Raw genomic sequence first — 26,705 nt, forward strand, 5'->3', positions numbered from 1 at the left:
CAATAGTCTTTTACATTGTAGGGACAGTGTCTGTTTAACAACCTAATCTCCACCAGAATCCACCTCCCTTGACAGTCCCACATTGGAAATTGTTGGGCCCTCCTGGGCTCAGAAGTACTGGGGGTTAAACCCAGCAGCTTCTCCTCCATCTCCACTCCAGCTCAAACTGAAGCAACAAAAAGACCTACACAGGTGGCCAGGGAGCGACTTCCGCACCCAGCGCCCGCCCTGATACAAGCCGGCTCTGGATTGGCGAGTACGATAGCAAAATACTGCAGATGCTGGAAATCCAAAATAACAACAGAGAATGCTGGAAAAACTCAGCAGGTCAGGCAACATCCGTGGAGAGAAATTTGAGTTGACGTTTCGGGTTGAAACCCTTCTTCAAAACTGCAAAGAAAATAAAAAGATCGAAGGCAAAGCTGCGATCGAACAAAAGAAGCAAAAGAGACAATAAAAGGTATGCGAAGCCAGATGAGATGGTAATGGGCCCGTGGGCGGCTCTGCTGTATCGATCCAGTTGTGGTTTCCCCTGTCCGGTCACTCCCGCACATGCTCAGCTCACTCTGCCCGGGTGATTGACGGGAGCTCGGACCAATAGGAAGAGCGGGACGGGAATGGAAGGCGAGCGGGCGGCGGGTCTTCCAACCAATCGAAGTGTGGAAAGGGCGGGGCTTGGCCTTTAAACCTGAACAACTGGAGGTGAGCTGAGCATGCGCGGGTGCGAGGCTGCACCATGTCAGAGGGAGGCGGGTTGATGAACCCCGGGGGGATGCGGGCCGCTCACACCCCGAGTGCGGCCCCAGGCCCGATTATAAGAGCAGTGAACATTATCCGCCCCCACCCGCGGGTTCCCGTTTCACTCCGGCCCGAATCTCAACAAAGCGCCAAACTCCGGGACAGACAGGAAGTGGGTCAGGGAGCGTCTGTAAATGGAGGAGAAATGGTGACTGGTCAGGGAGCGTCTCTAAATTGAGGAGAAATGGAGACAGGTCAGGGAGCATCTGTAAATGGAGGTGAAATGGTGACTGGTCAGGGAGCGTCTGTAAATGGAGGAGGAATGGTGACTGGTCAGGGAGCGTCTGTAAATGGAGGAGAAATGGTGACTGGTCAGGGAGCGTCTGTAAATGAAGGAGAAATGGTGACTGGTCAGGGAGCGTCTCTAAATTGAGGAGAAATGGAGACAGGTCAGGGAGCATCTGTAAATGGAGGAGAAATGGTTACTGGTCAGGGAGCGTCTGTAAATGGAGGAGAAATGGAGACTGGTCAGGGAGCATCTGTAAATGAAGGAGAAATGGTGACTGGTCAGGGAGCATCTGTAAATGAAGGAGAAATGGTGACTGGTCAGGGAGCGTCTGTAAATGGAGGAGAAATGGAGACTGGTCAGGGAGCGTCTGTAAATGGAGGAGAAATGGTGACTGGTCAGGGAGCGTCTGTAAATGGAGGAGAAATGGTGACTGGTCAGGGAGCGTCTGTAAATGGAGGAGAAATGGAGACTGGTCAGGGAGCGTCTGTAAATGGAGGAGAAATGGAGACTGGTCAGGGAGCATCTGTAAATGGAGGAGAAATGGTGACTGGTCAGGGAGCGTCTATAAATGGGGGTGAAATGGAGACTGGTCAGGGAGCGTCTATAAATGAAGGCGAAATGGAGACTGGTCAGGGAGTGTCTGTAAATGGCGGAGAAATGGTGACTGGTCAGGGAGCGTCTGTAAATGGAGGAGGAATGGTGACTGGTGAGGGAGTGCCTGTAAATGTAGGAGAAATGGTGATTGGTCAGGGAGCATCTATAAATGGGGGTGAAATGGTGACTGGTCAGGGAGCGTCTGTAAATGGTGCAGAAATGGTGACTGATCAGGGAGCGTCTAATGAAAGGAGAAATGGAAACTGGTCAGGGAGTGTCTGTAAATGAAGCAGAAATTGTGACTGAACAGGGAACGTCTGTAAATGAAGGAGAAATGGAGACTGGTCCGGGAGCGTCTGTAAATGAAGGAGAAATGGTGACTGGTCAGGGAGCTTCTGTAAATGGAGGAGAAATGGAGACTGGTCAGGGAGCGTCTGTAATGAAAGGAGAATGGAAACTGGTCAGGGAGCGTCTGTAAATGAAGGAGAAATGGTGACTGGTCAGGGAGCGCCTAATGAAAGGAGAAATGGTGACTGGTCAGGGAGCATCTGTAAATAAAGGAGAAATCGAGACTGGTCAGGGAGCGTCTGTAAATGGGGGAGAAATGGAGACAGGTCAGGGAGCGTCTGTAAATGAAGGAGAAATGGTGACTAGTCAGGGAGCGTCTGTAAATGGAGCAGAAATTGTGACTGGTCAGGGAGCATCTGTAAATGGAGGATAAATGGTGACTGGTCAGAGAATGTCTGTCAATGAAGGAGAAATGGAGACTGGTCAGGGAGCGTCTGTAAATGAAGGAGAAAGCGAGTGTGGATGACTGAGCGAATCCCTTCCCACACACGGAGCAGGGGAACTGCCTCTCCTCAGTGTGAGTGCATTGGTGTTGCACCAGATACTTTCTGCTTTTAAAGCTCTGCTCACAGTCAGCACATTCAAATGGTCTCTTATTAGAGTGAAAAAGTTGGTGTGCAGTGAGGCTGGAGGAGTTAGTGAATCCCTTCCCACACACGGAGCAGGTGAACGGCCTCTCCCCGGTGTGAGTGCGCCGATGATTTTCCAGCTCAGCTGGGTAATTGAATCCCTTCCCACAGTCCCCACATTTCCACGGTTTCTCCATGGTGCGGGTGTCCTTGTGTCTCTCCAGGTTGGATGATCAGTTGAAGCCGCAGCCACACACTGAATACGTGTACGGTTTCTCCCCGCTGTGAATGGGGCGATGTTTTTTCAGGCTGTGTAACTGGTTAAAGCTCTTCCCACAGTCAGTGCACTGGAACACTCTCACTCGGGTGTGGGTGTCTTGGTGCTTTTCCAGTCACACTGACGTTTGAAATCTTTCCCCTCAGGCAGAGCAGAGAAACATTTCTCCTTTCACATTCAAAGGCCGATGATATTCAGGTCCTGATGAATGGAGTGACTCTCTCAGATCTTGACATGATGTTTGGTTTGAGTTTCCCATCTGTAAATCCTCCCCTTCTAAAACCCTGTAAAAGGAGTTTACAAAATTCATCACTGTAAGTACAGGATAGAAATTCAGAACAGACAATTCTAGCTTCTATGGAACATTCTTTCCTCTCTTGTTCCCCGAAAGCTATAAATCCCCGTCCCACACACGCTCCCTCCTCCCTGTGCTAAAATCAAAGCCCATCGCACCATCTCCAAATTTTTTCCTCAGCTTCCAGTTTTCTTCCTCCTTTGAAGGTGCTGACTCTGGCTGAGTTCAGTTCTACACTCATTGGTTCCCCTCCCTCTCCTCCCCTGAAGGTGCTGACTCTGGCTGGGCTCAGTTCTACACTCACTGGTTCCCCTCCCTCTCCTCCCCTGAAGGTGCTGACTCTGGCTGGGCTCAGTTCTACACTCACTGGTTCCCCTCCCTCTCCTCCCCTGAAGGTGCTGACTCTGGCTGGGCTCAGTTCTACACTCACTGGTTCCCCTCCCTCTCCTCCCCTGAAGGTGCTGACTCTGGCTGGGCTCAGTTCTACACTCACTGGTTCCCCTCCCTCTCCTCCCCTGAAGGTGCTGACTCTGGCTGGGCTCAGTTCTACACTAACTCGTTCCCCTCTCTCTCCTCCCCTGAATGTGCTGAATCTGAATGGATTCAGTTCTACACTCATTGGTTCCCCACCTTTCGAATTGCTTTAGACACTTTGTTAAACACACACACAACAGACGCACATTAATCTGATGGGAGATCACGGACACACGAGCAGCCAGCGGTGTGGAGCCTCCTGAGAGTCCGGCCCCTTTCCAGCCAGTATTTACAGGAGCTGGAGCACGGAAAAGAGTCTAATTGAAATTAGTGATATATTTATTCACACAAACCAAGCCCCAAAATAATGAATAATTTCTCCTTTATTTTCAGACGACCCTTGACCTATCACCATTTCTTCTCCATTTACACACGCTCCCTGATGAATCACCACTTCTCCATTTACAGACGCTCCCTGACCAGTATCCATTTCTCCTCCATTTGCAGGCGCTCCCTGACCAGTCTCCATTTCTCCTCCATTTACAGACGCTCCCTGACCAGTCACCATTTCTACTCCATTTACAGACTCTCCCTGATCAATCACCATTTCTCCTCCATTTACAGACGCTCCCTGACCAGTCTCCATTTCTCCATTTACAGACTGCCAAGGTATTCACATGCTCAGCTCACCTACGGTTGTTCAGGTTTGAAGGTCAGGCCCCGCCCCTCACACACTCCGATTGGTTGGAGGACCCGCCCCGCTCTTCCTATTGGTCCGGAGATCCCGTCAATCACCCGAACAGTGTGAGCTGAGAATGCGCGGACCTTGACAGCAGTCGCTGACACAAACCCCGGGGGGAGGCGGGCCGCTCACACCCCGAGCTCAGGGGGTGGGTTCATGAACCCCGGGGGGACGCGGGCCGCTCACACCCCGAGCTCAGGGAGCGGGTTCCTGAACCCCGGGGGGACGCGGGACGCTCACACCCCGAGCTCAGGGAGCGGGTTCCTGAACCCCGGGGGGACGCGGCCCGCTCACACCCCGAGCTCAGGGAGCGGGTTCATGAACCCCGGGGGGACGCGGGCCGCTCACACCCCGAGCTCAGGGAGCGGGTTCATGAACCCCGGGGGGACGCGGGCCGCTCACACCCCGAGCTCAGGGAGCGGGTTCATGAACCCCGGGGGGACGCGGGCCGCTCACACCCCGAGCTCAGGGAGCGGGTTCATGAACCCCGGGGGGACGCGGGACGCTCACACCCCGAGCTCAGGGAGCGGGTTCATGAACCCCGGGGGGACGCGGCCGCTCACACCCCGAGCTCAGGGAGCGAGTTCATGAACCCCGGGGGGACGCGGGACGCTCAGACCCCGAGCTCGGGGAGCGGGTTCATGAACCCCGGGGGGACGCGGGCTGCTCACACCCCGAGTGCGGCCCCAGGCCCCATTATTAAAACACTTAACATTATCCATCTCCCCACAACTACCCGCCAGTTTAAGACACAAACTCCGGGACAACCAGGAAGTGCTGGGAAATCCCCAGCGAGTCTGTAAATGGATGAGAAATGGTGACTGGTCAGGGAGCGTCTGTAAATGGAGGAGAAATGGAGACTGGTCAGGGAGCGTCTGTAAATGTAGGAGAAATGGTGACTGGTCAGGCAGCGTCTGTAAATGAAGGAGAAATGGAGACTGGTCAGGGAGCATCTGTAAATGGAGGAGAAATGGTGACTGGTCAGGGAGCGTCTATAAATGGGGGTGAAATGGAGACTGGTCAGGGAGCGTCTATAAATGAAGGCGAAATGGAGACTGGTCAGGGAGCGTCTGTAAATGGCGGAGAAATGGTGACTGGTCAGGGAGCGTCTGTAAATGGAGGAGGAATGGTGACTGGTCAGGGAGCGTCTGTAAATGGAGGAGAAATGGTGACTGGTCAGGGAGCGTCTGTAAATGAAGGAGAAATGGTGACTGGTCAGGGAGCGTCTCTAAATTGAGGAGAAATGGAGACAGGTCAGGGAGCATCTGTAAATGGAGGAGAAATGGTTACTGGTCAGGGAGCATCTGATATGGAGGAGAAATGGTGACTGGTCAGGGAGCATCTGTAAATGAAGGAGAAATGGTGACTGGTCAGGGAGCATCTGTAAATGGAGGAGAAATGGAGACGTCAGGGAGCGTCTGTAAATGGAGGAGAAATGGTGACTGGTCAGGGAGCGTCTGTAAATGGAGGAGAAATGGTGACTGGTTAGGGAGCGTCTGTAAATGTAGGAGAAATGGAGACTGGTCAGGGAGCGTCTGTAAATGGAGGAGAAATGGAGACTGGTCAGGGAGCATCTGTAAATGGAGGAGAAATGGTGACTGGTCAGGGAGCGTCTCTAAATGGGGGTGAAATGGAGACTGGTCAGGGAGCGTCTATAAATGAAGGCGAAATGGAGACTGGTCAGGGAGTGTCTGTAAATGGCGGAGAAATGGTGACTGGTCAGGGAGCGTCTGTAAATGGAGGAGGAATGGTGACTGGTGAGGGAGTGCCTGTAAATGTAGGAGAAATGGTGATTGGTCAGGGAGCATCTATAAATGGGGGTGAAATGGTGACTGGTCAGGGAGCGTCTGTAAATGGTGCAGAAATGGTGACTGATCAGGGAGCGTCTAATGAAAGGAGAAATGGAAACTGGTCAGGGAGTGTCTGTAAATGAAGCAGAAATTGTGACTGAACAGGGAACGTCTGTAAATGAAGGAGAAATGGAGACTGGTCCGGGAGCGTCTGTAAATGAAGGAGAAATGGTGACTGGTCAGGGAGCTTCTGTAAATGGAGGAGAAATGGAGACTGGTCAGGGAGCGTCTGTAATGAAAGGAGAATGGAAACTGGTCAGGGAGCGTCTGTAAATGAAGGAGAAATGGTGACTGGTCAGGGAGCGCCTAATGAAAGGAGAAATGGTGACTGGTCAGGGAGCATCTGTAAATAAAGGAGAAATCGAGACTGGTCAGGGAGCGTCTGTAAATGGGGGAGAAATGGAGACAGGTCAGGGAGCGTCTGTAAATGAAGGAGAAATGGTGACTAGTCAGGGAGCGTCTGTAAATGGAGCAGAAATTGTGACTGGTCAGGGAGCATCTGTAAATGGAGGATAAATGGTGACTGGTCAGAGAATGTCTGTAAATGAAGGAGAAATGGAGACTGGTCAGGGAGCGTCTGTAAATGAAGGAGAAAGCGAGTGTGGATGACTGAGCGAATCCCTTCCCACACACGGAGCAGGGGAACTGCCTTTCCCCAGTGTGAGTGCATTGGTGTTGCACCAGATACTTTCTGCTTTTAAAGCTCTGCTCACAGTCAGCACATTCAAATGGTCTCTTATTAGAGTGAAAAAGTTGGTGTGCAGTGAGGCTGGAGGAGTTAGTGAATCCCTTCCCACACACGGAGCAGGTGAACGGCCTCTCCCCGGTGTGAGTGCGCCGATGATTTTCCAGCTCAGCTGGGTAATTGAATCCCTTCCCACAGTCCCCACATTTCCACGGTTTCTCCGTGGTGCGGGTGTCCTTGTGTCTCTCCAGGTTGGATGATCAGTTGAAGCCGCAGCCACACACTGAATACGTGTACGGTTTCTCCCCGCTGTGAATGGGGCGATGTTTTTTCAGGCTGTGTAACTGGTTAAAGCTCTTCCCACAGTCAGTGCACTGGAACACTCTCACTCGGGTGTGGGTGTCTTGGTGCTTTTCCAGTCACACTGACGTTTGAAATCTTTCCCCTCAGGCAGAGCAGAGAAACATTTCTCCTTTCACATTCAAAGGCCGATGATATTCAGGTCCTGATGAATGGAGTGACTCTCTCAGATCTTGACATGATGTTTGGTTTGAGTTTCCCATCTGTAAATCCTCCCCTTCTAAAACCCTGTAAAAGGAGTTTACAAAATTCATCACTGTAAGTACAGGATAGAAATTCAGAACAGACAATTCTAGCTTCTATGGAACATTCTTTCCTCTCTTGTTCCCCGAAAGCTATAAATCCCCGTCCCACACACGCTCCCTCCTCCCTGTGCTAAAATCAAAGCCCATCGCACCATCTCCAAATTTTTTCCTCAGCTTCCAGTTTTCTTCCTCCTTTGAAGGTGCTGACTCTGGCTGAGTTCAGTTCTACACTCATTGGTTCCCCTCCCTCTCCTCCCCTGAAGGTGCTGACTCTGGCTGGGCTCAGTTCTACACTCACTGGTTCCCCTCCCTCTCCTCCCCTGAAGGTGCTGACTCTGGCTGGGCTCAGTTCTACACTCACTGGTTCCCCTCCCTCTCCTCCCCTGAAGGTGCTGACTCTGGCTGGGCTCAGTTCTACACTCACTGGTTCCCCTCCCTCTCCTCCCCTGAAGGTGCTGACTCTGGCTGGGCTCAGTTCTACACTCACTGGTTCCCCTCCCTCTCCTCCCCTGAAGGTGCTGACTCTGGCTGGGCTCAGTTCTACACTAACTCGTTCCCCTCTCTCTCCTCCCCTGAATGTGCTGAATCTGAATGGATTCAGTTCTACACTCATTGGTTCCCCACCTTTCGAATTGCTTTAGACACTTTGTTAAACACACACACAACAGACGCACATTAATCTGATGGGAGATCACGGACACACGAGCAGCCAGCGGTGTGGAGCCTCCTGAGAGTCCGGCCCCTTTCCAGCCAGTATTTACAGGAGCTGGAGCACGGAAAAGAGTCTAATTGAAATTAGTGATATATTTATTCACACAAACCAAGCCCCAAAATAATGAATAATTTCTCCTTTATTTTCAGACGACCCTTGACCTATCACCATTTCTTCTCCATTTACACACGCTCCCTGATGAATCACCACTTCTCCATTTACAGACGCTCCCTGACCAGTATCCATTTCTCCTCCATTTGCAGGCGCTCCCTGACCAGTCTCCATTTTTCCTCCATTTACAGACGCTCCCTGACCAGTCACCATTTCTACTCCATTTACAGACTCTCCCTGATCAATCACCATTTCTCCTCCATTTACAGACGCTCCCTGACCAGTCTCCATTTCTCCATTTACAGACTGCCAAGGTATTCACATGCTCAGCTCATCTACGGTTGTTCAGGTTTGAAGGTCAGGCCCCGCCCCTCACACACTCCGATTGGTTGGAGGACCCGCCCCGCTCTTCCTATTGGTCCGGAGATCCCGTCAATCACCCGGGCAGTGTGAGCTGAGAATGCGCGGACCTTGACAGCAGCCGCTGACACATCAGGTGAGAGAGCTCAGGGAGCGGGTTCACGAACCCCGGGGGGAGGCGGGCCGCTCACACCCCGAGCTCAGGGGGTGGGTTCATGAACCCCGGGGGGACGCGGGACGCTCACACCCCGAGCTCAGGGAGCGGGTTCCTGAACCCCGGGGGGACGCGGCCCGCTCACACCCCGAGCTCAGGGAGCGGGTTCATGAACCCCGGGGGGACGCGGGCCGCTCACACCCCGAGCTCAGGGAGCGGGTTCATGAACCCCGGGGGGACGCGGGCCGCTCACACCCCGAGCTCAGGGAGCGGGTTCATGAACCCCGGGGGGACGCGGGCCGCTCACACCCCGAACTCAGGGGGCGGGTTCATGAACCCCGGGGGGACGCGGGCCGCTCACACCCCGAGCTCAGGGAGCGGGTTCATGAACCCCGGGGGGACGCGGCCCGCTCACACCCCGAGCTCGGGGAGCGTGTTCATGAACCCCGGGGGGACGCGGGACGCTCAGACCCCGAGCTCGGGGAGCGGGTTCATGAACCCCGGGGGGACGCGGGCCGCTCACACCCCGAGCTGAGGGAGCGGGTTCATGAACCCCGGGGGGACGCGGGCTGCTCACACCCCGAGTGCGGCCCCAGGCCCCATTATTAAAACACTTAACATTATCCATCTCCCCACAACTACCCGCCAGTTTAAGACACAAACTCCGGGACAACCAGGAAGTGCTGGGAAATCCCCAGCGAGTCTGTAAATGGATGAGAAATGGTGACTGGTCAGGGAGCGTCTGTAAATGGAGGAGAAATGGAGACTGGTCAGGGAGCGTCTGTAAATGTAGGAGAAATGGTGACTGGTCAGGCACCGTCTGTAAATGAAGGAGAAATGGAGACTGGTCAGGGAGCATCTGTAAATGGAGGAGAAATGGTGACTGGTCAGGGAGCGTCTATAAATGGGGGTGAAATGGAGACTGGTCAGGGAGCGTCTATAAATGAAGGCGAAATGGAGACTGGTCAGGGAGCGTCTGTAAATGGCGGAGAAATGGTGACTGGTCAGGGAGCGTCTGTAAATGGAGGAGGAATGGTGACTGGTCAGGGAGCGTCTGTAAATGGAGGAGAAATGGTGACTGGTCAGGGAGCGTCTGTAAATGAAGGAGAAATGGTGACTGGTCAGGGAGCGTCTCTAAATTGAGGAGAAATGGAGACAGGTCAGGGAGCATCTGTAAATGGAGGAGAAATGGTTACTGGTCAGGGAGCATCTGATATGGAGGAGAAATGGTGACTGGTCAGGGAGCATCTGTAAATGAAGGAGAAATGGTGACTGGTCAGGGAGCGTCTGTAAATGGAGGAGAAATGGAGACTGGTCAGGGAGCGTCTGTAAATGGAGGAGAAATGGTGACTGGTCAGGGAGCGTCTGTAAATGGAGGAGAAATGGTGACTGGTTAGGGAGCGTCTGTAAATGTAGGAGAAATGGAGACTGGTCAGGGAGCGTCTGTAAATGGAGGAGAAATGGAGACTGGTCAGGGAGCATCTGTAAATGGAGGAGAAATGGTGACTGGTCAGGGAGCGTCTCTAAATGGGGGTGAAATGGAGACTGGTCAGGGAGCGTCTATAAATGAAGGCGAAATGGAGACTGGTCAGGGAGTGTCTGTAAATGGCGGAGAAATGGTGACTGGTCAGGGAGCGTCTGTAAATGGAGGAGGAATGGTGACTGGTGAGGGAGTGCCTGTAAATGTAGGAGAAATGGTGATTGGTCAGGGAGCATCTATAAATGGGGGTGAAATGGTGACTGGTCAGGGAGCGTCTGTAAATGGTGCAGAAATGGTGACTGATCAGGGAGCGTCTAATGAAAGGAGAAATGGAAACTGGTCAGGGAGTGTCTGTAAATGAAGCAGAAATTGTGACTGAACAGGGAACGTCTGTAAATGAAGGAGAAATGGAGACTGGTCCGGGAGCGTCTGTAAATGAAGGAGAAATGGTGACTGGTCAGGGAGCTTCTGTAAATGGAGGAGAAATGGAGACTGGTCAGGGAGCGTCTGTAATGAAAGGAGAATGGAAACTGGTCAGGGAGCGTCTGTAAATGAAGGAGAAATGGTGACTGGTCAGGGAGCGCCTAATGAAAGGAGAAATGGTGACTGGTCAGGGAGCATCTGTAAATAAAGGAGAAATCGAGACTGGTCAGGGAGCGTCTGTAAATGGGGGAGAAATGGAGACAGGTCAGGGAGCGTCTGTAAATGAAGGAGAAATGGTGACTAGTCAGGGAGCGTCTGTAAATGGAGCAGAAATTGTGACTGGTCAGGGAGCATCTGTAAATGGAGGATAAATGGTGACTGGTCAGAGAATGTCTGTAAATGAAGGAGAAATGGAGACTGGTCAGGGAGCGTCTGTAAATGAAGGAGAAAGCGAGTGTGGATGACTGAGCGAATCCCTTCCCACACACGGAGCAGGGGAACTGCCTCTCCCCAGTGTGAGTGCATTGGTGTTGCACCAGATACTTTCTGCTTTTAAAGCTCTGCTCACAGTCAGCACATTCAAATGGTCTCTTATTAGAGTGAAAAAGTTGGTGTGCAGTGAGGCTGGAGGAGTTAGTGAATCCCTTCCCACACACGGAGCAGGTGAACGGCCTCTCCCCGGTGTGAGTGCGCCGATGATTTTCCAGCTCAGCTGGGTAATTGAATCCCTTCCCACAGTCCCCACATTTCCACGGTTTCTCCGTGGTGCGGGTGTCCTTGTGTCTCTCCAGGTTGGATGATCAGTTGAAGCCGCAGCCACACACTGAATACGTGTACGGTTTCTCCCCGCTGTGAATGGGGCGATGTTTTTTCAGGCTGTGTAACTGGTTAAAGCTCTTCCCACAGTCAGTGCACTGGAACACTCTCACTCGGGTGTGGGTGTCTTGGTGCTTTTCCAGTCACACTGACGTTTGAAATCTTTCCCCTCAGGCAGAGCAGAGAAACATTTCTCCTTTCACATTCAAAGGCCGATGATATTCAGGTCCTGATGAATGGAGTGACTCTCTCAGATCTTGACATGATGTTTGGTTTGAGTTTCCCATCTGTAAATCCTCCCCTTCTAAAACCCTGTAAAAGGAGTTTACAAAATTCATCACTGTAAGTACAGGATAGAAATTCAGAACAGACAATTCTAGCTTCTATGGAACATTCTTTCCTCTCTTGTTCCCCGAAAGCTATAAATCCCCGTCCCACACACGCTCCCTCCTCCCTGTGCTAAAATCAAAGCCCATCGCACCATCTCCAAATTTTTTCCTCAGCTTCCAGTTTTCTTCCTCCTTTGAAGGTGCTGACTCTGGCTGAGTTCAGTTCTACACTCATTGGTTCCCCTCCCTCTCCTCCCCTGAAGGTGCTGACTCTGGCTGGGCTCAGTTCTACACTCACTGGTTCCCCTCCCTCTCCTCCCCTGAAGGTGCTGACTCTGGCTGGGCTCAGTTCTACACTCACTGGTTCCCCTCCCTCTCCTCCCCTGAAGGTGCTGACTCTGGCTGGGCTCAGTTCTACACTCACTGGTTCCCCTCCCTCTCCTCCCCTGAAGGTGCTGACTCTGGCTGGGCTCAGTTCTACACTCACTGGTTCCCCTCCCTCTCCTCCCCTGAAGGTGCTGACTCTGGCTGGGCTCAGTTCTACACTAACTCGTTCCCCTCTCTCTCCTCCCCTGAATGTGCTGAATCTGAATGGATTCAGTTCTACACTCATTGGTTCCCCACCTTTCGAATTGCTTTAGACACTTTGTTAAACACACACACAACAGACGCACATTAATCTGATGGGAGATCACGGACACACGAGCAGCCAGCGGTGTGGAGCCTCCTGAGAGTCCGGCCCCTTTCCAGCCAGTATTTACAGGAGCTGGAGCACGGAAAAGAGACTAATTGAAATTAGTGATATATTTATTCACACAAAGCAAGCCCCAAAATAATGAATAATTTCTCCTTTATTTTCAGACGACCCTTGACCTATCACCATTTCTTCTCCATTTACACACGCTCCCTGATGAATCACCACTTCTCCATTTACAGACGCTCCCTGACCAGTATCCATTTCTCCTCCATTTGCAGGCGCTCCCTGACCAGTCTCCATTTCTCCTCCATTTACAGACGCTCCCTGACCAGTCACCATTTCTACTCCATTTACAGACTCTCCCTGATCAATCACCATTTCTCCTCCATTTACAGACGCTCCCTGACCAGTCTCCATTTCTCCATTTACAGACTGCCAAGGTATTCACATGCTCAGCTCACCTACGGTTGTTCAGGTTTGAAGGTCAGGCCCCGCCCCTCACACACTCCGATTGGTTGGAGGACCCGCCCCGCTCTTCCTATTGGTCCGGAGATCCCGTCAATCACCCGGGCAGTGTGAGCTGAGAATGCGCGGACCTTGACAGCAGCCGCTGACACATCAGGTGAGAGAGCTCAGGGAGCGGGTTCACGAACCCCGGGGGGACGCGGGCCGCTCACACCCCGAGCTCAGGGGGTGGGTTCATGAACCCCGGGGGGACGCGGGCCGCTCACACCCCGAGCTCAGGGAGCGGGTTCATGAACCCCGGGGGGACGCGGGCCGCGGGCCGCTCACACCCCGAGCTCAGGGAGCGGGTTCATGAACCCCGGGGGGACGCGGGCCGCTCACACCCCGAGCTCAGGGAGCGGGTTCATGAACCCCGGGGGGACGCGGGCCGCTCACACCCCGAGCTCAGGGAGCGGGTTCATGAACCCCGGGGGGACGCGGGCCGCTCACACCCCGAACTCAGGGGGCGGGTTCATGAACCCCGGGGGGACGCGGGCCGCTCACACCCCGAGCTCAGGGAGCGGGTTCATGAACCCCGGGGGGACGCGGCCCGCTCACACCCCGAGCTCGGGGAGCGTGTTCATGAACCCCGGGGGGACGCGGGACGCTCAGACCCCGAGCTCGGGGAGCGGGTTCATGAACCCCGGGGGGACGCGGGCCGCTCACACCCCGAGCTCAGGGAGCGGGTTCATGAACCCCGGGGGGACGCGGGCTGCTCACACCCCGAGTGCGGCCCCAGGCCCCATTATTAAAACACTTAACATTATCCATCTCCCCACAACTACCCGCCAGTTTAAGACACAAACTCCGGGACAACCAGGAAGTGCTGGGAAATCCCCAGCGAGTCTGTAAATGGATGAGAAATGGTGACTGGTCAGGGAGCGTCTGTAAATGGAGGAGAAATGGAGACTGGTCAGGGAGCGTCTGTAAATGTAGGAGAAATGGTGACTGGTCAGGCAGCGTCTGTAAATGAAGGAGAAATGGAGACTGGTCAGGGAGCGTCTGTAAATGAAGGAGAAAGCGAGTGTGGATGACTGAGCGAATCCCTTCCCACACACGGAGCAGGGGAACTGCCTCTCCCCAGTGTGAGTGCATTGGTGTTGCACCAGATACTTTCTGCTTTTAAAGCTCTGCTCACAGTCAGCACATTCAAATGGTCTCTTATTAGAGTGAAAAAGTTGGTGTGCAGTGAGGCTGGAGGAGTTAGTGAATCCCTTCCCACACACGGAGCAGGTGAACGGCCTCTCCCCGGTGTGAGTGCGCCGATGATTTTCCAGCTCAGCTGGGTAATTGAATCCCTTCCCACAGTCCCCACATTTCCACGGTTTCTCCGTGGTGCGGGTGTCCTTGTGTCTCTCCAGGTTGGATGATCAGTTGAAGCCGCAGCCACACACTGAATACGTGTACGGTTTCTCCCCGCTGTGAATGGGGCGATGTTTTTTCAGGCTGTGTAACTGGTTAAAGCTCTTCCCACAGTCAGTGCACTGGAACACTCTCACTCGGGTGTGGGTGTCTTGGTGCTTTTCCAGTCACACTGACGTTTGAAATCTTTCCCCTCAGGCAGAGCAGAGAAACATTTCTCCTTTCACATTCAAAGGCCGATGATATTCAGGTCCTGATGAATGGAGTGACTCTCTCAGATCTTGACATGATGTTTGGTTTGAGTTTCCCATCTGTAAATCCTCCCCTTCTAAAACCCTGTAAAAGGAGTTTACAAAATTCATCACTGTAAGTACAGGATAGAAATTCAGAACAGACAATTCTAGCTTCTATGGAACATTCTTTCCTCTCTTGTTCCCCGAAAGCTATAAATCCCCGTCCCACACACGCTCCCTCCTCCCTGTGCTAAAATCAAAGCCCATCGCACCATCTCCAAATTTTTTCCTCAGCTTCCAGTTTTCTTCCTCCTTTGAAGGTGCTGACTCTGGCTGAGTTCAGTTCTACACTCATTGGTTCCCCTCCCTCTCCTCCCCTGAAGGTGCTGACTCTGGCTGGGCTCAGTTCTACACTCACTGGTTCCCCTCCCTCTCCTCCCCTGAAGGTGCTGACTCTGGCTGGGCTCAGTTCTACACTCACTGGTTCCCCTCCCTCTCCTCCCCTGAAGGTGCTGACTCTGGCTGGGCTCAGTTCTACACTCACTGGTTCCCCTCCCTCTCCTCCCCTGAAGGTGCTGACTCTGGCTGGGCTCAGTTCTACACTCACTGGTTCCCCTCCCTCTCCTCCCCTGAAGGTGCTGACTCTGGCTGGGCTCAGTTCTACACTAACTCGTTCCCCTCTCTCTCCTCCCCTGAATGTGCTGAATCTGAATGGATTCAGTTCTACACTCATTGGTTCCCCACCTTTCGAATTGCTTTAGACACTTTGTTAAACACACACACAACAGACGCACATTAATCTGATGGGAGATCACGGACACACGAGCAGCCAGCGGTGTGGAGCCTCCTGAGAGTCCGGCCCCTTTCCAGCCAGTATTTACAGGAGCTGGAGCACGGAAAAGAGACTAATTGAAATTAGTGATATATTTATTCACACAAAGCAAGCCCCAAAATAATGAATAATTTCTCCTTTATTTTCAGACGACCCTTGACCTATCACCATTTCTTCTCCATTTACACACGCTCCCTGATGAATCACCACTTCTCCATTTACAGACGCTCCCTGACCAGTATCCATTTCTCCTCCATTTGCAGGCGCTCCCTGACCAGTCTCCATTTCTCCTCCATTTACAGACGCTCCCTGACCAGTCACCATTTCTACTCCATTTACAGACTCTCCCTGATCAATCACCATTTCTCCTCCATTTACAGACGCTCCCTGACCAGTCTCCATTTCTCCATTTACAGACTGCCAAGGTATTCACATGCTCAGCTCACCTACGGTTGTTCAGGTTTGAAGGTCAGGCCCCGCCCCTCACACACTCCGATTGGTTGGAGGACCCGCCCCGCTCTTCCTATTGGTCCGGAGATCCCGTCAATCACCCGGGCAGTGTGAGCTGAGAATGCGCGGACCTTGACAGCAGCCGCTGACACATCAGGTGAGAGAGCTCAGGGAGCGGGTTCACGAACCCCGGGGGGAGGCGGGCCGCTCACACCCCGAGCTCAGGGAGCGGGTTCATGAACCCCGGGGGGACGCGGGCCGCTCACACCCCGAGCTCAGGGAGCGGGTTCATGAACCCCGGGGGGACGCGGCCCGCTCACACCCCGAGCTCGGGGAGCGTGTTCATGAACCCCGGGGGGACGCGGGACGCTCAGACCCCGAGCTCGGGGAGCGGGTTCATGAACCCCGGGGGGACGCGGGCTGCTCACACCCCGAGTGCGGCCCCAGGCCCCATTATTAAAACACTTAACATTATCCATCTCCCCACAACTACCCGCCAGTTTAAGACACAAACTCCGGGACAACCAGGAAGTGCTGGGAAATCCCCAGCGAGTCTGTAAATGGATGAGAAATGGTGACTGGTCAGGGAGCGTCTGTAAATGGAGGAGAAATGGAGACTGGTCAGGGAGCATCTGTAAATGTAGGAGAAATGGTGACTGGTCAGGCAGCGTCTGTAAATGAAGGAGAAATGGAGACTGGTCAGGGAGCATCTGTAAATGGAGGAGAAATGGTGACTGGTCAGGGAGCGTCTATAAATGGGGGTGAAATGGAGACTGGTCAGGGAGCGTCTATAAATGAAGGCGAAATGGAGACTGGTCAGGGAGCGTCTGTAAATGGCGGAGAAATGGTGACTGGTCAGGGAGCGTCTGTAAATGGAGGAGGAATGGTGACTGGTCAGGGAGCGTCTGTAAATGGAGGAGAAATGGTGACTGGTCAGGGAGCGTCTGTAAATGAAGGAGAAATGGTGACTGGTCAGGGAGCGTCTCTAAATTGAGGAGAAATGGAGACAGGTCAGGGAGCATCTGTAAATGGAGGAGAAATGGTTACTGGTCAGGGAGCATCTGATATGGAGGAGAAATGGTGACTGGTCAGGGAGCATCTGTAAATGAAGGAGAAATGGTGACTGGTCAGGGAGCGTCTGTAAATGGAGGAGAAATGGAGACTGGTCAGGGAGCGTCTGTAAATGGAGGAGAAATGGTGACTGGTCAGGGAGCGTCTGTAAATGGAGGAGAAATGGTGACTGGTTAGGGAGCGTCTGTAAATGTAGGAGAAATGGAGACTGGTCAGGGAGCGTCTGTAAATGGAGGAGAAATGGAGACTGGTCAGGGAGCATCTGTAAATGGAGGAGAAATGGTGACTGGTCAGGGAGCGTCTCTAAATGGGGGTGAAATGGAGACTGGTCAGGGAGCGTCTATAAATGAAGGCGAAATGGAGACTGGTCAGGGAGTGTCTGTAAATGGCGGAGAAATGGTGACTGGTCAGGGAGCGTCTGTAAATGGAGGAGGAATGGTGACTGGTGAGGGAGTGCCTGTAAATGTAGGAGAAATGGTGATTGGTCAGGGAGCATCTATAAATGGGGGTGAAATGGTGACTGGTCAGGGAGCGTCTGTAAATGGTGCAGAAATGGTGACTGATCAGGGAGCGTCTAATGAAAGGAGAAATGGAAACTGGTCAGGGAGTGTCTGTAAATGAAGCAGAAATTGTGACTGAACAGGGAACGTCTGTAAATGAAGGAGAAATGGAGACTGGTCCGGGAGCGTCTGTAAATGAAGGAGAAATGGTGACTGGTCAGGGAGCTTCTGTAAATGGAGGAGAAATCGAGACTGGTCAGGGAGCGTCTGTAAATGGGGGAGAAATGGAGACAGGTCAGGGAGCGTCTGTAAATGAAGGAGAAATGGTGACTAGTCAGGGAGCGTCTGTAAATGGAGCAGAAATTGTGACTGGTCAGGGAGCATCTGTAAATGGAGGATAAATGGTGACTGGTCAGAGAATGTCTGTAAATGAAGGAGAAATGGAGACTGGTCAGGGAGCGTCTGTAAATGAAGGAGAAAGCGAGTGTGGATGACTGAGCGAATCCCTTCCCACACACGGAGCAGGGGAACTGCCTCTCCCCAGTGTGAGTGCATTGGTGTTGCACCAGATACTTTCTGCTTTTAAAGCTCTGCTCACAGTCAGCACATTCAAATGGTCTCTTATTAGAGTGAAAAAGTTGGTGTGCAGTGAGGCTGGAGGAGTTAGTGAATCCCTTCCCACACACGGAGCAGGTGAACGGCCTCTCCCCGGTGTGAGTGCGCCGATGATTTTCCAGCTCAGATGGGTAATTGAATCCCTTCCCACAGTCCCCACATTTCCACGGTTTATCCATGGTGCGGGTGTCCTTGTGTCTCTCCAGGTTGGATGATCAGTTGAAGCCGCAGCCACACACTGAATACGTGTACGGTTTCTCCCCGCTGTAAATGGGGCGATGTTTTTTCAGGCTGTGTAACTGGTTAAAGCTCTTCCCACAGTCAGTGCACTGGAACACTCTCACTCGGGTGTGGGTGTCTTGGTGCTTTTCCAGTCACACTGACGTTTGAAATCTTTCCCCTCAGACAGAGCAGAGAAACATTTCTCCTTTCACATTCAAAGGCCGATGATATTCAGGTCCTGATGAATGGAGTGACTCTCTCAGATCTTGACATGATGTTTGGTTTGAGTTTCCCATCTGTAAATCCTCCCCTTCTAAAACCCTGTAAAAGGAGTTTACAAAATTCATCACTGTAAGTACAGGATAGAAATTCAGAACAGACAATTCTAGCTTCTATGGAACATTCTTTCCTCTCTTGTTCCCCGAAAGCTATAAATCCCCGTCCCACACACGCTCCCTCCTCCCTGTGCTAAAATCAAAGCCCATCGCACCATCTCCAAATTTTTTCCTCAGCTTCCAGTTTTCTTCCTCCTTTGAAGGTGCTGACTCTGGCTGAGTTCAGTTCTACACTCATTGGTTCCCCTCCCTCTCCTCCCCTGAAGGTGCTGACTCTGGCTGGGCTCAGTTCTACACTCACTGGTTTCCCTCCCTCTCCTCCCCTGAAGGTGCTGACTCTGACTGGGTTCAGTTCTACACTCACTGGTTCCCCTCCCTCTCCTCCCCTGAAGGTGCTGACTCTGGCTGGGCTCAGTTCTACACTCACTGGTTCCCCTCCCTCTCCTCCCCTGAAGGTGCTGACTCTGGCTGGGCTCAGTTCTACACTCACTGGTTCCCCTCCCTCTCCTCCCCTGAAGGTGCTGACTCTGGCTGGGCTCAGTTCTACACTAACTCGTTCCCCTCTCTCTCCTCCCCTGAATGTGCTGAATCTGAATGGATTCAGTTCTACACTCATTGGTTCCCCACCTTTCGAATTGCTTTAGACACTTTGTTAAACACACACACAACAGACGCACATTAATCTGATGGGAGATCACGGACACACGAGCAGCCAGCGGTGTGGAGCCTCCTGAGAGTCCGGCCCCTTTCCAGCCAGTATTTACAGGAGCTGGAGCACGGAAAAGAGTCTAATTGAAATTAGTGATATATTTATTCACACAAACCAAGCCCCAAAATAATGAATAATTTCTCCTTTATTTACAGACGACCCTTGACCTATCACCATTTCTTCTCCATTTACACACGCTCCCTGATGAATCACCACTTCTCCATTTACAGACGCTCCCTGACCAGTATCCATTTCTCCTCCATTGGCAGGCGCTCCCTGACCAGTCTCCATTTCTCCTCCATTTACAGACGCTCCCTGACCAGTCACCATTTCTACTCCATTTACAGACTCTCCCTGATCAATCACCATTTCTCCTCCATTTACAGACGCTCCCTGACCAGTCTCCATTTCTCCATTTACAGACTGCCAAGGTATTCACATGCTCAGCTCACCGACGGTTGTTCAGGTTTGAAGGTCAGGCCCCGCCCCTCACACACTCCGATTGGTTGGAGGACCCGCCCCGCTCTTCCTATTGGTCCGGAGATCCCGTCAATCACCCGGGCAGTGTGAGCTGAGCATGCGCGGACCTTGACAGCAGCCGCTGACACATCAGGTGAGAGAGCTCAGGGAGCGGGTTCACGAACCCCGGGGGGAGGCGGGCCGCTCACACCCCGAGCTCAGGGGGTGGGTTCATGAACGCCGGGGGGACGCGGGCCGCTCACACCCCGAGCTCAGGGAGCGGGTTCATGAACCCCGGGGGGACGCGGCCCGCTCACACCCCGAGCTCAGGGAGCGGGTTCATGAACCCCGGGGGGACGCGGGCCGCTCACACCCCGAGTTCAGGGAGCGGGTTCATGAACCCCGGGGGGACGCGGGCCGCTCACACCCCGAACTCAGGGGGCGGGTTCATGAACCCCGGGGGGACGCGGGCCGCTCACACACCGAGCTCAGGGAGCGGGTTCATGAACCCCGGGGGGACGCGGGCCGCTCACACACCGAGCTCAGGGAGCGGGTTCATGAACCCCGGGGGGGCGCGGCCGCTCACACCCCGAGCTCAGGGAGCGACTTCATGAACCCCGGGGGGACGCGGGACGCTCAGACCCCGAGCTCGGGGAGCGGGTTCATGAACCCCGGGGGGACGCGGGCCGCTCACACCCCGAGCTCAGGGAGCGGGTTCATGAACCCCGGGGGGACGCGGGCCGCGGGCCGCTCACACCCCGAGCTCAGGGAGCGGGTTCATGAACCCCGGGGGGACGCGGACCGCTCACACCCCGAGCTCAGGGAGCGGGTTCATGAACCCCGGGGGGACGCGGCCGCTCACACCCCGAGCTCGGGGAGCGGGTTCATGAACCCCGGGGGGACGCGGGCCGCTCACACCCCGAGCTCAGGGAGCGAGTTCATGAACCCCGGGGGGACGCGGGCCACTCACACCCCGAGCTCAGGGAGCGGGTTCATGAACCCCGGGGGGACGCGGGACGCTCAGACCCCGAGCTCAGGGAGCGGGTTCATGAACCCCGGGGGGACGCGGGCCGCTCACACCCCGAGCTCAGGGAGCGGGTTCATGAACCCCGGGGGGACGCGGGCCGCTCACACCCCGAGCTCAGGGAGCGGGTTCATGAACCCCGGGGGGACGCGGGCTGCTCACACCCCGAGTGCGGCCCCAGGCCCCATTATTAAAACACTTAACATTATCCACCTCCCCACAACTACCCGCCAGTTTAAGACACAAACTCCGGGACAACCAGGAAGTGCTGGGAAATCCCCAGCGAGTCTGTAAATGGTTGAGAAATGGTGACTGGTCAGGGAGCGTCTGTAAATGGAGGAGAAATGGAGACTGGTCAGGGAGCGTCTGTAAATGTAGGAGAAATGGTGACTGGTCAGGCAGCGTCTGTAAATGAAGGAGAAATGGAGACTGGTCAGGGAGCATCTGTAAATGGAGGAGAAATGGTGACTGGTCAGGGAGCGTCTATAAATGGGGGTGAAATGGAGACTGGTCAGGGAGCGTCTATAAATGAAGGCGAAATGGAGACTGGTCAGGGAGTGTCTGTAAATGGCAGAGAAATGGTGACTGGTCAGGGAGCGTCTGTAAATGGAGGAGGAATGGTGACTGGTGAGGGAGTGCCTGTAAATGTAGGAGAAATGGTGATTGGTCAGGGAGCATGTATAAATGGGGGTGAAATGGTGACTGGTCAGGGAGCGTCTGTAAATGGTGCAGAAATGGTGACTGATCAGGGAGCGTCTAATGAAAGGAGAAATGGAAACTGGTCAGGGAGTGTCTGTAAATGAAGCAGAAATTGTGACTGAACAGGGAACGTCTGTAAATGAAGGAGAAATGGTGACTGGTCAGGGAGCTTCTGTAAATGGAGGAGAAATGGAGACTGGTCAGGGAGCGTCTGTAATGAAAGGAGAATGGAAACTGGTCAGGGAGCGTCTGTAAATGAAGGAGAAATGGTGACTGGTCAGGGAGCGCCTAATGAAAGGAGAAATGGTGACTGGTCAGGGAGCATCTGTAAATAAAGGAGAAATCGAGACTGGTCAGGGAGCGTCTGTAAATGGGGGAGAAATGGAGACAGGTCAGGGAGCGTCTGTAAATGAAGGAGAAATGGTGACTAGTCAGGGAGCGTCTGTAAATGGAGCAGAAATTGTGACTGGTCAGGGAGCATCTGTAAATGGAGGATAAATGGTGACTGGTCAGAGAATGTCTGTAAATGAAGGAGAAATGGAGACTGGTCAGGGAGCGTCTGTAAATGAAGGAGAAAGCGAGTGTGGATGACTGAGCGAATCCCTTCCCACACACGGAGCAGGGGAACTGCCTCTCCCCAGTGTGAGTGCATTGGTGTTGCACCAGATACTTTCTGCTTTTAAAGCTCTGCTCACAGTCAGCACATTCAAATGGTCTCTTATTAGAGTGAAAAAGTTGGTGTGCAGTGAGGCTGGAGGAGTTAGTGAATCCCTTCCCACACACGGAGCAGGTGAACGGTCTCTCCCCGGTGTGAGTGCGCCGATGATTTTCCAGCTCAGCTGGGTAATTGAATCCCTTCCCACAGTCCCCACATTTCCACGGTTTCTCCGTGGTGCGGGTGTCCTTGTGTCTCTCCAGGTTGGATGATCAGTTGAAGCCGCAGCCACACACTGAACACGTGTACGGTTTCTCCCCGCTGTGAATGGGGCGATGTTTTTTCAGGCTGTGTAACTGGTTAAAGCTCTTCCCACAGTCAGTGCACTGGAACACTCTCACTCGGGTGTGGGTGTCTTGGTGCTTTTCCAGTCACACTGACGTTTGAAATCTTTCCCCTCAGACAGAGCAGAGAAACATTTCTCCTTTCACATTCAAAGGCCGATGATATTCAGGTCCTGATGAATGGAGTGACTCTCTCAGATCTTGACATGATGTTTGGTTTGAGTTTCCCATCTGTAAATCCTCCCCTTCTAAAACCCTGTAAAAGGAGTTTACAAAATTCATCACTGTAAGTACAGGATAGAAATTCAGAACAGACAATTCTAGCTTCTATGGAACATTCTTTCCTCTCTTGTTCCCCGAAAGCTATAAATCCCCGTCCCACACACGCTCCCTCCTCCCTGTGCTAAAATCAAAGCCCATCGCACCATCTCCAAATTTTTTCCTCAGCTTCCAGTTTTCTTCCTCCTTTGAAGGTGCTGACTCTGGCTGAGTTCAGTTCTACACTCATTGGTTCCCCTCCCTCTCCTCCCCTGAAGGTGCTGACTCTGGCTGGGCTCAGTTCTACACTCACTGGTTCCCCTCCCTCTCCTCCCCTGAAGGTGCTGACTCTGGCTGGGCTCAGTTCTACACTCACTGGTTCCCCTCCCTCTCCTCCCCTGAAGGTGCTGACTCTGGCTGGGCTCAGTTCTACACTCACTGGTTCCCCTCCCTCTCCTCCCCTGAAGGTGCTGACTCTGGCTGGGCTCAGTTCTACACTCACTGGTTCCCCTCCCTCTCCTCCCCTGAAGGTGCTGACTCTGGCTGGGCTCAGTTCTACACTCACTGGTCCCCCTCCCTCTCCTCCCCTGAAAGTGCTGACTCTGGCTGGGCTCAGTTCTACACTAACTCGTTCCCCTCTCTCTCCTCCCCTGAATGTGCTGAATCTGAATGGATTCAGTTCTACACTCATTGGTTCCCCACCTTTCGAATTGCTTTAGACACTTTGTTAAACACACACACAACAGACGCACATTAATCTGATGGGAGATCACGGACACACGAGCAGCCAGCGGTGTGGAGCCTCCTGAGAGTCCGGCCCCTTTCCAGCCAGTATTTACAGGAGCTGGAGCACGGAAAAGTGTCTAATTGAAATTAGTGATATATTTATTCACACAAACAAAGCCCCAAAATAATGAATAATTTCTCCTTTATTTACAGACGACCCTTGACCTATCACCATTTCTTCTCCATTTACACACGCTCCCTGATGAATCACCACTTCTCCATTTACAGACGCTCCCTGACCAGTATCCATTTCTCCTCCATTTGCAGGCGCACCCTGACCAGTCTCCATTTCTCCTCCATTTACAGACGCTCCCTGACCAGTCACCATTTCTCCTCCATTTACAGACTCTCCCTGATCAATCACCATTTCTCCTCCATTTACAGACGCTCCCTGACCAGTCTCCATTTCTCCATTTACAGACTGCCAAGGTATTCGCATGCTCAGCTCACCTACGGTTGTTCAGGTTTGAAGGTCAGGCCCCGCCCCTCACACACTCCGATTGGTTGGAGGACCCGCCTCGCTCTTCCTATTGGTCCGGAGATCCCGTCAATCACCCGGGCAGTGTGAGCTGAGCATGCGCGGACCTTGACAGCAGCCGCTGACACATCAGGTGAGAGAGCTCAGGGAGCGGGTTCACGAACCCCGGGGGGAGGCGGGCCGCTCACACCCCGAGCTCAGGGAGCGGGTTCATGAACCCCGGGGGGACGCGGGCCGCTCACACCCCGAGCTCAGGGAGCGGGTTCATGAACCCCGGGGGGACACGGGCCGCTCACACCCCGAGCTCAGGGAGCGTGTTCATGAACCCCGGGGGGACGCGGCCCGCTCACACCCCGAGCTCAGGGAGCGGGTTCATGAACCCCGGGGGGACGCGGGCTGCTCACACCCCGAGTGCGGCCCCAGGCCCCATTATTAAAACACTTAACATTATCCACCTCCCCACAAGTACCCGCCAGTTTAAGACACAAAATCTGGGACAACCAGGAAGTGCTGGGAAATCCCCAGCGAGTCTGTAAATGGATGAGAAATGGTGACTGGTCAGGGAGCGTCTGTAAATGGAGGAGAAATGGAGACTGGTCAGGGAGCGTCTGTAAATGTAGGAGAAATGGTGACTGGTCAGGCAGCGTCTGTAAATGAAGGAGAAATGGAGACTGGTCAGGGAGCGTCTGTAAATGGAGGAGAAATTGTGACTGGTCAGGGAGTGTCTGTAAATGGAGGAGAAATGGAGACTGGTCAGGGAGCGTCTGTAAATAAAGGAGAAATTATTCATTATTTTGGGGCTTGGTTTGTGTGAATAAATATATCACTAATTTCAATTAGACTTCTCTGTGCCCCAGCTCCTGGAAATACTGGATGGAAAGGGGCCGGACTCTCAGGAGGCTCCACACCACTGGCTGCTCGTATGTCAGTGATCTCCCATCAGATTAATGTGCATCTGCTGTGTGTGTGTTTAACAAAGTGCCCAAAGCAATTCAAAAGGTGGGGAACCAGTGAGTGCAGAACTGAATCCATTCAGATTCAGCACCTTCAGGGGAGGAGAGGGAGGGGAACCAGTGAGTGTAGAACTGAACCCAGCCAGAGTCAGCATCTTCAGGGCGGAGAGGGAGGGGAACCAGTGAGTGTAGAACTGAGCCCAGCCAGAGTCAGCACCTTCAGGGGAGGAGAGGGAGGGGAACCAGTGAGTGTAGTATGGAACCCAGCCAGAGTCAGCACCTTCAGGGGAGGAGAGAGAGGGGAACCAGTGAGTGTAGAACTGAAACCAGCCAGAGTCAGCACCTTCAGAGGAGGAGAGAGAGGGGAACCAGTGAGTGTAGAACTGAACCCAGCCAGAGTCAGCACCTTCAGGGGAGGAGAGGGAGGGGAACCAGTGAGTGTAGAACTGAATCTGTTGTACCGTTCTCCTGCAGTCTGTGTCTTACTACTGACGGACACAACATTGGCGACGAGGCAAATTCGATCCTACCAGCAACTCTGCATCACCTCCCAGGGATTCATTCCTGGAGACCAGTAGATTGGAGGTCAAGGCCAGAGACACGGGCGTTGACCACGGGCAACCGCCCAGTCATCCAGCAGAGACTCGAGAATTGCGGGGGAGGCTGTTGAGTGCCAGGCGTGGCTTTCCAGTCGCGGTGGTCCAGCAAAACGGGCTGGCAACAGGTAGTGCGCAGACCCTTCCCGGACAGCGGCGGGCTAGAGCCCGACCGAGCGGCACAGCAATGGGCCGAGCAGCGTCGACGGGAGAGAGACGCGCAGAAACCCACGAGGCGCCGCCATTGCCACGAGGACCGCCGAGAGCGGCGTTGGCAGCAGCACAAGAGAATCGCGTGAAACCTCCAGGGTGCCGCCATTGCCACGAGGACTGCCGAGAGCGGCGTTGGCAGCAGCGGGGGAGGAAGGAAAGCACGGGAGACGCCATTTTAAGCCATTTTAAACCACACCCAAATGCCGAAGAGTGGCAGTATCACCGCATTTGACAATGAAGTCGAAGATTGGACTACATATGTCGAACGAGTAGAGGTATGCTGCAAGGCAAATGAGGTGTCACATGACAAGAAAGCACCGGTATTGTTAAGTTTAATGGGTGCAAAGACGTATGGCTTATTATGAAATCTAGTAACCCCAGCGAAGCCAGTGGAAAAGAGATTTGGAGACATAGTGATACTACAGGAACATTTAAACCCCACACTGCTGCTGGTAGCAGAAAGATTCAAGTTTCACAAACGGAACCAGCATAAGGATGAAAGCAATGCTGAATATTTAACAGAACTGCGCAAACTATCGAAACACTGCCAGTTTGGAACGGGACTGGCAGATACCTTAAGGGACAAGTTTGTGTGTGGGCTTCAAAGTGAAGGAACCCAGAAACGGCTTTTATCTGAAAAGGACCTTACGCTGGACAAGGCTTTCAGCATTGCGGTATCATATGAAGCAGCAGCATGGGGCGCTGCAGAGATACAACAGAGACCGCAAGAATATGGCACAAACGAAATGTCATACAGAACAGAGAAGTGCTATCGCTGCGGCAGAACAACACACGACCACAATGATTGCTGGTTCAAAGACAAAGTGTGCAGACAGTGTGGAAAAGTAGGATACATAGC

The 26,705-nt window shown here is 53.3% G+C and overlaps 1 pseudogene; it reads left to right on the plus strand.

Annotated features, from left to right (window-relative positions):
- The first annotated feature begins 22,385 nt into the window (after positions 1-22,385).
- Positions 22,386-26,705, plus strand: part of LOC147118466 (uncharacterized) — a 51,770-nt pseudogene continuing 47,450 nt past the window's right edge.

The sequence above is a fragment of the Somniosus microcephalus genome, chromosome 4, assembly GCF_052327205.1.
Source record: "Somniosus microcephalus isolate GS21.2 chromosome 4, FLI_Smic_1.0, whole genome shotgun sequence".
Classification (NCBI taxonomy): Eukaryota; Metazoa; Chordata; class Chondrichthyes; order Squaliformes; family Somniosidae; genus Somniosus; species Somniosus microcephalus.